This window comes from Idiotropiscis lumnitzeri, unplaced genomic scaffold (genome assembly GCF_059441095.1).
Source record: "Idiotropiscis lumnitzeri isolate Australia: NSW breed Sydney's pygmy pipehorse unplaced genomic scaffold, RoL_Ilum_1.0 HiC_scaffold_163, whole genome shotgun sequence".
Classification (NCBI taxonomy): domain Eukaryota; kingdom Metazoa; phylum Chordata; class Actinopteri; order Syngnathiformes; family Syngnathidae; genus Idiotropiscis; species Idiotropiscis lumnitzeri.
In genome coordinates, this window is record NW_028283701.1 from 354,008 (window position 1) to 365,851 (window position 11,844).

Sequence of the window (11,844 nt, forward strand, 5' to 3'; positions counted from 1 at the left end):
ATAGTGAACGCGCTACCACATTCGTGCACACGCACACATGCCACACACCTGTTTTCCACGTCCTGTCAGTCCACTCCGTCGGTCCACATTTATTTCGTTGGTCAGCCATCACGGTTGGGTGCGCACTAGATCGCTGTTAAACCATCTTCTACGCCACAGTCCTCGTGTTCAACAAACATTTCTCCCGAACTCGCCTACCATGCACAACTCTCCACTTTCAAACCGAGCGCCGCTGTTACTTCCGGGTTTTTAGCGCCAAGCACTTGACGCTAGCGTGTGACGTCATGGCGAAATACTAGGTTTTAAAATAAAAATTTTCTTTTTTTTGTACAGTCTAAGTGCATGGGGTTATGATAGATCGAATGAGTATACCTTTATGTACTCACTAACATTTATGTTGATCATAAAATGTTGTTTTGATGAAGAAAACTGTTATTTTTTAGAATCAATTGGCTTAGGGCACTTGGGCAAACTACGGCCCGGGGGCCACTTGTGGCCCGTTAAACGTTTCAATCCAGCCCCCCAAACTTGAAAAAAATTAAATGAATAAGCCTTGTTAATGGTTTATTTTCTAAATACTGTGGTTTTTCAAAGACATATATATTGTTGTAATGCTTTTGTTCACTTTCGTTTAAAATTAAATGTATTTTAGGACTCATTGTGCCCCCCCCCCCCTCCCAATCAAAAAGTTTGCCCATCCCTGGCATAGTGGATGGGCCGAGGAGTTTAAAAGGCACACATCATGCATTTTTCAGTCAGTTTTAGCCAGGGCTTGGTATGGGGAAGACCAGCTGGTTTACATGTAATCATTACATTTTCCCAAGTTTTATTTAAGTTAATTGGACAAAACAAAAAAACGCAATATTCTTCTGCCAGAGAGTATGTAATATTCTTCTGCCATTTTATTGTAGAGGGCCATTTTGAGCCCCTAACAATATTATTCAACCAAGAGATCATGAGTCGTCGCCCACTTACTTTCTGAAGTCAGCTGGGATGTCACGGCTGTGACCCTCGTGAGGATAAAGTGGTTCAGATGGAAAAGTAGGACTAAGGGCTTTTTCTCAGGTTTCCATGCGCAAATCCATGTATATTAGGTTAATTGGAGACTCTAAATTCTCTACTCATCAAATGACATTCGTGACCCTGATGGATAGATAAAATAGATTATTAATCTGCCATGGGAAGTCCAAGGTGTCTGGTAGAAAGAAATGCATTCATACACTCATTACACAGTCAACCAAGCAAAGACACAAAGCCTAGGGCAGGGGCGGGCAAACTTTTTGATTGGAGGACCACAATGGGTTCTAAAATATGACAGAGGGGCCGGACCAGGAGCAGATGGATGGAGTGTTTTGGAAACCTCACCTCATCTGAGAAAAAAAATACATTTAATTTTATATGAAAGTGAATAAAAGCATTCCAACAATAATATTTGTCTTTGAAAACCACAGTGTTTAGAAAATAAAACATTAACAAGGTTTATTCATTAAATTTTTTTCAAGTTCGGCGGCCCGGATTAAAACTTTTAACGGGCCGCATGTGGCCCCCGGGCCGTAGTTTGCCCTCGCCTGGCCTAGGGCATAAACACATACATGTAATATCCAATCCGCTTATTCTCACAAGGATAGCGTGCTGGAGCCTACCCAGCTGTCAACGGGCAGTAGGCGGGGCACACCCTGAAGTGGTTGCCAGCCAATCGCAGGGCACGCAAAGACGAACAACCATCTGCGCTCAAACTCACTCACAAATGCAACCTCCACACAGGAAAGCTGGGTCCCGGGATCGAACCCTGCACCTTGGGACTGCGAGCCGGATGTCCTAACCAGTCTTAACTCATTAAATACCAGCCATTTTCACTGGAGCAACCCACTCAATCCCAGAGTTTTCCTGGGTTTTGACTAATATTGCAAGGCCCACAGAATATTGTATTCTAATGCTATATAGACATGGAGCACACCCGAAGAAAGATGAGACTCTCTTCTTTCAACAGAAAAAAAATGTTTGTTCCTATCTTTTTCCATTCTTGAACAATCGGCATTTGAAAATAGCTAAATTTCATGAAAACTCCAATCCCTGGGGAAAAAACTGAGAAAATGAGCTTTTTGTAAACTGATGCATTTTGACCATAATTTGAACTTTGACACTATTATTTATGGCTTTTATGACACCTCTAACATCTAAATAATGCATGCCTTCTATAAAATAACAAAAAAAAGCACAAAAAATATGTTTTTGATAAAATAAATTTATTTGCACATAACACTAAACGACTGAACTGTTGAACTATGTACAAAAATGAAATACATCAGTGTCATACATACTTTTTTTTTGTGTGATATAAAATAAAACAGTTGCCTTGATGCAAGGGCACACAACATAGTTCACACCACATTCTTGTTTCACTCCGTTTGCCTTTGCGCAAACAGACCCGACACTTTCGTTGTGGTCTGGCTTTGCTGGTCCGTGGAAAATAGGCGAGCTTGTGTTTGTCCACTGGGGTTTGTGTGAAAATAATTGTCTGGGAAGTGATTGCTGGCATCCGCGATGTGCTGCAGAAGCTCATCCGTGAGAAACAGCTGCAGGAAATCAGCTGGCTCCTCAGACTCCAAATGGGCAGCGGCATTCAGTGGTCCAGGGGTTGCTGTAAAGTCGATTTTCCTCGGTTGCCATCCAGTGTGACGCCATCCGGAACCACTGCTTCCTGATGCACAACCTGTAAATTACAGAAATATAAACAATTGGAAATATATATTTATTGCTGCATTTTATTGCTGGCGTGTGAAGTTTCATATTATAATTTACCTTTCTTTACACCAACAAGACGAGGAGGAACTTTCTTGCCGCGGGATGCACAATCTGTGAATTTTAGAAAGTATGCATGATTACCACACCATTCAGTATTGTTGTTTCCTCGTCGGGGAGGAGATACGCTCGCGTCTAACTGCACATTTATGCGACATTTTCTGCCCGCAAGATGCATGATATGTACAATAAAAGCATGAGGGGTAAAACCACATGTTCAATGGTAACTTGCGAGCGCTTACCTTCTCGTTCGGGGGGATCTGGTGAGGACTCTCAGCTGCTTTGGCTATTGTCCGAAGGCAGGCGATGCAGGCCGCAAGGCACGCGCACCCTCTTTAGACGCCTGTTTGTTGTGACGATGACGAAGCGTCATCCTCTCAACCAAAGCGTCTCCATCGCCTTGATGCTTTTAGGAAGCTTTTTTTTACAAAAACGCATTCCTCGATCGTCATTTGCTTGGAGGATTTCATTGCTAACGCTACTAATGCGACTGCTGCTAGTGCTGCCGATGCTGCTGCTACCCACGCTGCTCTCCACACTTATAAGTCTACCCCAGGATCCCGCCCCCCATTTGTACCTCTGGCGCAGATTCAAGGCGGATCTTTTGCACCTCTGCCCCCTGCTGGGTGATTTTTACATGATTCACAATGCGGACAAGGCTGATTCTCAGTCAGAGGTTGCATCAGACCCTTATGTACACTATGACGTAAAAAAGACAGGAAACGTACTTATACGTCTTTGGTAGAGGGCGCCATTGCATTAAAAGACGTCTTTGTACGTCTAAGGGAGTAAATGAGTTGAACAAAGTACAGGGTCCTTCACCTGACTACAGATGATCTTCTGGGGACTTTATTTGGTTTTAATCACTTTTGGGGTCTGTATCTATGCACACTCCCTGGTTTTGCTACCTTCCCGGGTACCACATACACACTGCTTAGTTTCTCTGCCTTCGTGGGTACCACATACATATTGCTTGGTTTCTCTGCCTTCCTGGGTACGACATACACACCGCCTGGTTTTGCTACCTTCCTGGGTACCAGTCACACAAACGTCAGACGACTCAGCACATACCGACTGTCTCAGCACTACACACTTTCACTCCAAGGCAGTGCTGTGAACCAACTTACTGACAAGAGGTAGTATTTAGAATTTTAAAAAGTGCTTGAAAGGTTTTGTTCATGTAAAACCAACAGATTATGACATTATTATTATTATTTAAATCAGTATTAAACAGCATCAGCATAGGTTAAAGATATTATACAGACTATATACGATAAAAAAATACTAAACCACCCTTGCTTTTCCGTCATTTCTTGTATAAGTTAACACACAGATGTATAACATTTGTTTATACAAATATAACGATTAAAAAGTAGCTGATTAGAGTTTTAATTTTGTATTCATTAATCTGTAATAAAAATGGACATATTTTGGTTAATAAAATTAACAAGAAATAAAAGTAAAGGGTGTTCTAATACTGTTTTCAAGATTGTCCTAACATACATTTAATGTTTACAGTATATGTCTTCGGAAGAAGCGCAGCATTAGATTTTTTTTTTTGTTCTCTCTCTTTGACTTCTGAATTTGAATTTCTGTCACAGATGTGCTTGAATTCTATTTTGGATGATTTGTGTTAAACTGCACAAATATTTGAAGAGCCATAGAATTCAAGAATCACACCAGTGCTGCTACTCCTCCGAACGGGTGAACGCCCTTGATTAACAACCTGCGTTGAGGTGGCTTTTGAGATTCGTGGTGTGGGAGAAAAATCTCTGAAGGCATTCTTAGACTTCAAGAGAGGGTCCACAATTTTCAAAGATTCACTTCCGTCTGAATCAGAGGCCTCACTTGTATCCGGAATATATTCATCTCCACTGTCATCTGAGTTGGAGGAATAATGCTTATCCATTCCAAAGTCAGCCTGTTTTTTTAATCTAAAAAACAACAACAACGAAATATAAAGGATAGAAGGCAGGAGACCAATAAAATATATGCAATTTGCTTGTAAGATTCCCTGAAATCTATATGGGTTGTTTACCTGTATACTTTTGGTCCTCCTGAGCCTTGGGATAGTAATATGGTCTGGGTCTGAGGCGCAAAGTTCAGGGGCAGGATTTGACAATGATTCGTCAGAATCTGTGTCGTTATTCCAAGGAAGATTCAGCCCATATTTTTTGTCCAAGGGAGGAGACTGGGTTGCATCAGAGTCCAAGAGAAAATTGAGAACCCATTAAATACTTAATCCCCAGAGGAATCTGCACAGAAAAAGGTCTTAATTCTATTTGAAAAAAAAAAAAAAACTAAAATATTGATGAATGATATGACAAAATAATGTAATAACAAAATTAATTGACCGTAACAAAAAGCTCCCGGGAGGAAAACTACATTAAATGTTTTTTTAACAGGGCAGTGAAAATATTGGAAAATAAAAACGATAATAAATAAAATAATATAAAAAAAGAATTCAATGTGTATCGATGGACCCATATGAAATACTTATATCGCTATGTACTTATCAGCCATATCGCCCAGCCCAATATGTAACTGCAACTTCAAAACCTCGGGCCATAACAGGATTGTAACATGGGATGCATATCTTCATTCCTAAATTTGTAGATCCCGAGGAGGCTGCTCAATGGTCCTGGTAATCTAAACCTCAACCAATTCGGTCACAGCCAATGTTCTCCATCCTTGTTAAGAAGTTTTGAAATGATTTAATAGATATACTATTGCAAACTATACCAGAATTTTAGACATTTTAAACTTTTGATCACAATTTTACCTATTTTCTAAAAATCTGAAGAATCCACATGCCAAATCACCTGCTGTAGACACATAGGTTCTGTTCTGACAGATAATTCAGTTACAGGTTGTGTACTTAAAGCCAATAAGAGGGCAATGCAGCAGTCGACAACCTGACGAAAGCTTAAGTCTCCCAATGAGAGAACTGTAGTGGCTGGTAGGTTCTTAGATTGTAACATAGTAAAGACATATACTAGGCATAACTGTATATCATATGATGATGAGGGAAAATATTATTAGCTACGATTTATGTCCAGATATATTAGAAAACTTGTCCAACCAGCACAGGTCTATCTAACTGTAATTTTAACATCTCAAGACACGACAGGATGACCACATGATACGCATACCTCCTTTTCAGAGTCTGTCAAAACTTGAGAAGGCTGCTTCGATGTTCTGGTGGCATCAACCTCAGCCGATTCAGTCATTGTCGGTTGTCCTCCATCCTAATGAACAAGTTGAATATTAATTTAATGAATTAAAAAAAGAAAATGGATCAGAATTTTACACATTTTAGGCTTTGGCCACCCAAAACAAAAACTAACAAGTTCACGAATGAAACAAAACCAATTACTTTAGCGCATGACAATTAATCTTCAGTAGAGATATGTTGTGACTGATATTTCAGTCACAGGTTGTCTTTTGAACGCCACCAGGGGCGCAATGGAGCACAGGACAGCCAAAAGTCTTCTTGTCGGACACCTGTAGTGGCTGGTAGGTTCTAAGATTATAACATAGTAAAGTCACATACAACTCCTAACTGTATTTCATATGATAATGAAGGAAAAGATGATTAGCTATGATTTATGTCAACAATAAAAATGGCTCTACGGGGTCCCCACAAACACAAACCTGAGAGTTGGGTGTCAGATGGCCAACATACCTGACACGCAATTCAACTCAACTGGACCCCACAACACAAGAAAAAGCTGAGTGAGCCTCAAACCAGACATACACATTCACTGACAAATATCCTGTGACACCAGATATATTAGAAGTCTTGTCTAATCAGCACACGTCTATCTAACTGCAATTTTAACATCTCGAGACACGACAGGATGAGTACACGATACGCATACCTCCATTTCTGAGTCTGTAAAGCCTGGAGGAGGCTGCTTCGATGTTTTAGTAGCATCATAAATTTATTGAATTAATTATATTTGAGGTTGGATTAGATTTTTACACATTTTAAGCCTTAGCCACCCAAAACAAAACATAAGCTCATGAATGAAATAAAACTAATTAATTTCGCCCATGCCAATTAATCTTCTGTAGACGCGTGTTGTGACCAGTGTTGTTTTTGGCAGGCATTTTAGATTTTGTCCAAGTCATTTGGACAAAGTGCTGATTTGTTTACATCACATTTAGTCATCCCAATTCGTTATAGTTTTAGTCCAGTTTTAGTCAACGAAAACTAAAAAAAGGGTTTTAGTCCAGTTTTAATCGACGGAAACGCAAAAAAAGTTTTACCCTAGTTTTCGTCAATTTATTCACAAAGGTTTTAGTCCAAGCGGCACGGTGGCCCAACTGGTTAGCAGGATGGCCTCACAATATTGAGGTCGTAGGTACGATTCTGGCTCCGGCCTTCCTGCATGGGTTTCCTCTGGGTAATTCGGTTTCCTCCCATATTCTTAAAACATGCATGGCAAGTTGCTTGGACACTCTAATTGCCCCTAGGCATGAGTGTGAGCGTGGATGGTTGTTCGTCTATGTATGCCCTGCGATTGGCTGGACACCAATTCAAGGGTGTACCTCGCCTACTGCCGAAGACAGCTGGGATCGGCTCCAACACCCCCCGCGACCCTAGTGAGGAGAAGCGGTACAGATAACGGATGGATGGATGGATGGGTTTAAGTCCATTTGAGTTAAAACAAGGCATTCAAGGTTTCCACCCAATAACAAAGACTTTTGGATGGACTACAAAGGATTCTTCATTACAAACAGAAAAAAGTGGCAACAGTGGAATCAATGCTCACTGCTCCAAAATAAGCAGAGAAGCAAAACATTTTGTTGGGCAACTGTTGTGGCTTTATTTCACTAAAAGCAACATAAAATAATTTATGAACCACATGCTAACAATTTTGTCTCGTCAACGAAAAAAATTCATGTACATCACGTCATGTTTTCGTCATAAAAGAACCTCGTTTAGCTTGTCATCGTCATTAAAAAAGGGGCGTTAACGAAGTATTTTCGTCATAGTCATCAGTGACGAAAACAACACTGGTTGTGACTGATATTTCAGTCCCAGGTTGTCTCCTGAACACCACCAATTGGGCAAGGGGGCGCAGGAAAGCCTGGGGTCTTCTATTTTTACAGTATAGAAAGGCTAAATATCAAATTGAAACAGTGTTTTATATCATGAATATACAGGGTTGGTGCTGGTTCTGGTAGGGAAACCACAACATAAAGATGTCCTTAATTAGTCCCACAATGGGGATATTTGCAATATGGCATATGATGGCCTAACAGGGCCACCGCCCAGAAAAGAGTAACGCAGAACTTTGTAATACTGTCACTCCCTGACCAGTTCGTTGTTCCTGAAGAGCCAAACTTTGACTCAGACCCACAAATTTGAATTACAGATAGTGGACAATGGAGAACTCCCCCAGTCAGTCAGCATGTTCAACTTCCATAGAAACCTCAACATACATTTATTAGATTGCCAAACTAATTGGAAACTACATCACCAGAACACCACAAGTGGGCTCTGTTATTGTACTTAAAGATGCATCTTACAAACCTGTGTTCTCCAAGGCCAGCTGGTCCATAGTCTTAAGTTATTTCTTCGCCAACATCAATGTCTCGGAGCGCAAACAGACAGAGGTGTGGTCTGTCCTCTGTTGTCTTCTTCTTCATTTTACAGTTGGGGTGCATGTGGTCATCATTAACCAGTCTTCCCAGACTGCCATCTTCTTGAGCGGCATCAACACTTAAAATAGATTTAAAAAAAAAAAAAAAAATTATTCAATCAATGTCAGAAATTAATCTTTGAGACAATCTTGTGTACACAAAACATAAAAATAGGAAATCCACAATTTTTAAATCTTCTAAATCAAATCATACAAGAAATTTCTATTGGAATCAGACCCTATTAACAGCTTGTCTTTGAGACTTCATGGTCTATATTTTCATTTGTACAGATTCAACGCATGAATAAAAGTAATTACCGTATTTTCGCAGTCATAAGCAAACAAAGCGCCCTGTCAGTCGATGCGTCCATTAAATGGACAAAGTACCACTCACGTCCATCAGCCCTTGTCATCAACGAGCTGTTGGAAGTGCATGTTAGCACACCCTGCTGGGCAAAGAGTGAGTTGTCCATGCTTACAATCGACCGTGACAAATACACCATCTGACTATAATGTTTGGGTGATGGTGTTGGAAAAAGCTGGACAAAGGGCAGCTGTCCACAATGTTTTAGTCTGTCTTATCATTTATGTTATTGCAAGCAAGAAACGTCCCAGGTTTAGACAACAGACAAAAAGTCCAAAGCATAACAGCACATCTCTTTAAACAGCCATGCAAATCTCTCTAAACAGCTATGGGATTGTGGGTCTCTGCTCCCAGAATGCATTGCTTGAATTAGCTAAGGCTGAGTGGCTTTTGTATTATTTTCATTTTTTTTGGGTATATTGATGGCATGAGAGATACATGTTTGTGTTAATCTTATTTCTATGTTTCATTGTTTGCTTGTATGATGAGTTTTTTATTTTTTTTTGAAACCGTGACTCTAAGGAGTGTGGTGAGCAGCCAAGTCCCTCCCCTGACGTTGCTTTGTAGGCTATTGCCAATGCACCTAATATTGGCCTGAGCCATTGTCAGCTATTGTCAATAGAGACTTGGCGTCTGCTGCAACAATGGGGTGATTGCTCATGTTATTGGGGCATAGTAGGCTGCTATCGGCTGTGTCAGTGTGGGCAGCTCTGCCAAGTTCATGCTATGCTAACAGCAGCTGTGCTATCGTCTTGTCAGGCGGTGCGTCCAGTATATGTTACAAAGACAGAAATAGCGGCCTCAACAGGTGTTGCGCCCTTTGACACGGCGCGTCTTTTGGGTGCGAAAATACGGTATACATTTTTGCTTAGAGAATGATTTTTCCCCAAACACTTATGGGATGAGTATGTGTTTATTTTTTTAAATAAAAACAAAAATAAGATAACATCTCAATCTTTGCCTCACCTCCAAGTTTTTTCTTGCCGGCGGAAGTCAAACAAAAAGACAGTGCCTCTTCCATCCATCTTCCTGCGTTGAGATTTATCAGAATCTATCAATTTTCCTCTGTACTCCATAATAAAGAATAAAGTCGTCTTTCCTGAAAGGGGCCTTGGTAAATACTCCTCGACCTAGTTAACAGGGAAATCAAGATAGCTTCGTCATATTTTTAAGCACACAAATAAGGAGTCATCATATTCATTTGGGCCACTATACTAATGTAGGGTGGTTTGAAACATTGCTTCTTGTGAGGGATAGAGCAGAGCCCTTCTTTATGATTTTAAAGGAACAGACCAGCCAAAATTCATTTTCCAGCATTGCATTAGCCAGTATGTATTAGGACTGAAAGTACAAATGTCAATGGCACCTGGTTACGTAAAAAAAAAACTTTAAGATTATTTAGTTTCATAACAATGACATACACTGTATACACAGTCATATTGGATCGCGTCACGTGATCTCTGTGACGTATAACGTGCTTTACACTAGACTATCAATATCGGACTTGTTCACTGGTCTATTGTGGTATAAAAATGCCGGAGGGCGTCATCAAGTACAGCCTTAATTTAGATAGAACTCCTACCATCAGGTTTCACGCTCACTGAAATAACTTGAAACTGACAAAAGAAAAGGTCAAGACACTCTTAATGTAAAATAACCACTTAAAAAACGATGTCAGCTTGGTTATCAGAAAACAATAATATATCTTAGCAAAAGCGTTAACATCATACCTTTAAATGAGTTTATATACTTCGCTTCTAACTCCGCAGTCTTGTCCAGACCCTTGACTGCATGTTCAATAGTATCCTGCTTTGGGGACTTCCTGCATCTCAGGGAAGGCATTGTTTATTCTATAAAGAAAAAAGACAGTTTTGTGTTGAGAATTATTAATACTATAGGCTAAATGGAGTTTTAACAATATCAGTGTAAGAAAAATAAATTATAAATTAAAAAAATATCAATCCCTCCATCCCAATTAATGATTTCAACCATAATAGTTTATATTGAAGTTTAAACAACAGACAGACAGATTTATGCAGTGTGACTACAAAAATCTTACCAAAATTGCATTCACAGTAACCTTTGCTTTAAGAATCATGTAATTAACCAGTGAACATCGTGTCTTACACAAAAATTAATGACAGAAATTATCATGGTACTTGCATTCTGTTGTTCTATAACAAAAGTGCAAGCTGTTAGCTCCGCAAAGCTAACGCAACAAGCTAGCGTCCCTCGTGCTCACATTCAATGCAAACCTGACCACCGGATGAAAATACGCGTCGGTTTAGTTCTTTAAATGAGTAAAAGCACCATGACGTTTTATAATTATTCAATGCTTAACTGGAGCTCGTCAATTATGTCGATGTAGGAGCACATGTTTGCTAGGCCAGTGTTGTAGGCCCACATCCATGGTGCTACTTTGTATAGTGTTTTCCACACAACTATCTCTAACCATGAACAAATGCACTCGAGGCATGTTTTGAATAAAAACAAACGAAAAACACTTACCTCTCCGTTTCAACAGCAGTTCGAACTTCGAAGTGGTGATATTCTCCAGCGTTAAGCACCTGCTCGAACTGCGAATAGGTCAAATTCAACAGCGTCTTTTTTCTGTCTTAATAAGGACGCGATGAGAGGAGGAGCGCTTGCCTTTTCGTCAGCACGCCCCGCGCGGGTGGTGCTGCTTTATCACTCTCTATCTGTGCCCGCCCGCCGGCATGTCGATAGAAAAATAATATTCCTTCAAACATTACTTTCATCTTCTTAACGTTTTGTAGTGAATTTAACAGGTTCACCACTTTTTTCAAATACACCAATGGAAAACAGGTCTTAATTGAGGAAACATACAAAGAGCGTCTCACAAACACCTTATGATGAGCAATGTAATTTGATCACGTTTTTTGTCACTGCCTGGATGTCGGTTCACTGGCCTGGTGGCAGTGGCTTGTAGACACTGTCACTGAGTGGGAACGGATCTCAAGGTGGGTCAAACTAACCCAAGCAGTGGATCGGTCCGTTTTTTAAATT

At 40.2% G+C, this 11,844-nt stretch overlaps 2 long non-coding RNA genes across 2 annotated transcripts; both read right to left on the reverse strand.

Moving 5' to 3' along the window:
* Window positions 1–2,641: 2,641 nt before the first annotated feature.
* Window positions 2,642–3,143, reverse strand: LOC148314973 (uncharacterized). The gene is made up of 3 exons (XR_015841369.1): window positions 3,045–3,143; window positions 2,803–2,856; window positions 2,642–2,713 (listed from the first exon to the last, which is right to left on the reverse strand). It is a non-coding gene; the product is annotated as an uncharacterized LOC148314973 (long non-coding RNA).
* Window positions 3,144–4,289: 1,146 nt separating this feature from the next.
* LOC148314974 (uncharacterized) lies at window positions 4,290–11,473 on the reverse strand. The gene is made up of 7 exons (XR_015841370.1): window positions 11,326–11,473; window positions 10,548–10,667; window positions 9,784–9,947; window positions 8,345–8,533; window positions 5,955–6,050; window positions 4,841–4,993; window positions 4,290–4,736 (listed from the first exon to the last, which is right to left on the reverse strand). It is a non-coding gene; the product is annotated as an uncharacterized LOC148314974 (long non-coding RNA).
* Between the last annotated feature and the right edge of the window lie 371 nt (window positions 11,474–11,844).